The sequence below is a fragment of the Morone saxatilis genome, unplaced genomic scaffold (genome assembly GCF_004916995.1).
Source record: "Morone saxatilis isolate NCDOM2014 unplaced genomic scaffold, NCSU_SB_2.0 Contig9, whole genome shotgun sequence".
In the NCBI taxonomy this organism is placed as follows: Eukaryota; Metazoa; Chordata; class Actinopteri; family Moronidae; genus Morone; species Morone saxatilis.
Window position 1 is genome coordinate 450,534 of NW_023340268.1, and position 2,882 is coordinate 453,415.

Sequence of the window (2,882 nt, forward strand, 5' to 3'; positions counted from 1 at the left end):
CAGCCAGTCCCTGCTCTGGTACAAGGCAGCAACAAGCAGGCTCATGGGGTCGGTGTGGAGCAGGCAGGATGTAGCATTACAGGAGGGCTAGTTACAGCAGGTGACACTGACAGTGACTCAATATCATCATCAACCGTTGGCCGTGAACTTATCTGGCTGCTAATTGGACTAATTGTTTAAACGTGTAGCCAGAAAAACGATATCTACTCTTTAACCAAAAGTTTGCAACATAAGGCGTTTCTTTTCTTACAAAGTGTATCTGAGCACAGTTAAAAACTCCTTCTCTTCCCTAAATTAGCAACAAATGTGATTAACTTAAATTGCTTGAGCCCAGCCTCGGCCTTTTAAACACACCCCTGTGGCTCGGAGGAATAATACACAAACACAAATCAATACAAGGCTCTTACAAGATGTTTAAAGAGACATTTGTGGAACTCAAATTTCTGTGGCTGCATCCATTTTTTGAGTATGAGCTGCAAAATAAGTTTAGTAATATAAGTTTAGTAAGTCATAAAGTGTGGTTTGGAAGGAATCCAAAAGTAATTAGATTACATCAGTGGTTCCCAACCTTTTTCCTGAAGGGACCTCTTCTCTATCATTTAGTAAAATGACTCAGTGACATATTTTATGGATATTTCATATTATATATTCAAAACTGTACAATAAACCCAAACAGTGAACTGTGACCAGTGATTAGGATTAATTCTGAGCAGATTATTTTCCTGTTTAGAAACCACGCTCGAATACAATTAGAAGTGGAGCAACTTAAAAATTACACGTTATTTGGTGCAGGCAAGCCCCACCCCACACCACTCACACCACCCCAGTTTTCATGGTTCAACCGGTGCACCGCGTCAAGGTCTCTACCGGCTTACGGTTTAAGGTTAATGTGTTCCGGTTCAAGGCTTAGGGCACTGACGGGACTCAGTGTAGTCAGCTGGCCAACCGTCCTCCCTGGCTCCCCCAGCTGTTTTTCTCCTGTGCTGTGCGTGTTCTGCCCCCACTGCCCCCCCTGTCCCCGGCGGGCACCACTCAACCCACCACTTCTGTCAAGCCCCTCACGGGGTTACATACCCTATTCCTCACACGCGGCTCCGGCCTGTGACGCAACGCTCCTCGGAGGCTCTCGACTCCCAACGTTTTATGTGTTTGCTTTTTGCCGCTGGCGCTTCGGTTGTCCTCCGACGTCATGGGGGCGCTCCGTCGGCCGCTCTGCGAACATACACCCCCCCCTTCTTTTTTGACATTGCCCCGGCAACTCCCCCCTGCACCTCCTCTTGCCCTCTCACTCACAACTCCAACACGCATCCTACTCTGCTTCCGGCATTCTGTTCCTCGCTTGGCCGCCACGCCCGCTGGCTCTCCTGTCCGCCGGTGATCCAGCGGCTTCCCCACACTGGTTCCGCCACATCCCGCCTCACCCTGCCTCCCCTCATACACAGGCTCCACGTACACATCCTCACTCCCCACCCCTCCGTCTCCCACAGTCCATTCTATGGAACCCTGAAAACTCCAATTGCCCCTCACGCCACTCCAACCAAACTGTCCCTCCTTTCCTTGCCGCCTCCATCATCTGAATGAAGTACTCACACCCCCCCCGCCTGTACCCCCCCCCTTTCATGGACCTGCACCACTCACTCCCGCAACTCAGATACAACTGACCTCCTTTCTCAATGGATGCCACTCACCTCTCCGATCCACTTACCCCACTGTAAAACCCCTTCTAAATCGGACCCTGTAACTTCCCGACTCAGCCAATACGCTGTTGTCCAGCTTTATCGGCACTCGGAATCTATCTGATAGCCTATAACCTGTCACTCTTCTGATGGACTGAATCACTCTGATCCCAGCCTAAATACCATCCATGTCATCCCTTCTATGCGACCTGATACTTGCATCGCCAGATTATACACTGTCACTCACCCAGCCTTTATGCGACCCCTGCAGTCATTCGACTCCTCCGCTACTTGACAGTCAGGACTGTGGACCATATGACCCGGCTTTACCGTTAGCTCGTGTTTCTAGAGTTAGCGTGTCTGTTAACCGCAAACACCCGTTAGGAATTTGTTAACCCAATGCTTGATACTTTCCTTAAAGGCGAGCTTTGGTGCAAGGGAGGCCTCTCTCACGCTCTCCTGGCATTCCAACCCACTGCTGATATGCGACTCCACCCTGGTCAACCCCGTCTACGCTCTAACGCCACCCTTCAATAAACTACCACACCCCAACACCCTAGCTTACCACCTGCACCCTAAACCGGCATGCACTTTCTCATACGCGAGTGGGAGACCAACAATCAATCCCCCCGCACCCCCCCCCTGCCACCCACCTCCCCACCACATCTACGCCCCGTCTCTTAAATAAATATACACACCCCGGCACAGCTTGCGCAGTAGCCCCAGCTTCCCAGCTGGCTCGAACTACTGTCCAATGCATAGCAGAGCTCCTGGGTTCCAGTTCAGAAAGAAGGAGGAAAAATCCTCCTTCTTCTTCTGCTGCTGTCAGGAAGGTGTCACTGGGTGTCCGTGTATCGTGTGTGCTGCATAGATGCATCAATTCGTCGTGTGTGGGTGAACAGTCGTGAGAAGCCAATGACACGGGTTTCAGCAAGGCATCAAGGCTGGTCAACCAGCTTAGACAACAACACACACAGCTCCAGCACGACACACACACTCCACACACACACACAACACACACCACACACACACACACAGCCACACAGAGGCTGTAGTCCCCGGACAAATCATGGCGAAGAATGACGAGGAAACCACTCTGCTGGGAGACAAGCTTGGTTTACACGCACACCTGGCCTCAAAGGAGTGTCGTGCTGTTGTGTGTGGTGTGTCGCTTGTGTGTGTGCCGCGTGCGGCGTGTGTGTTGGC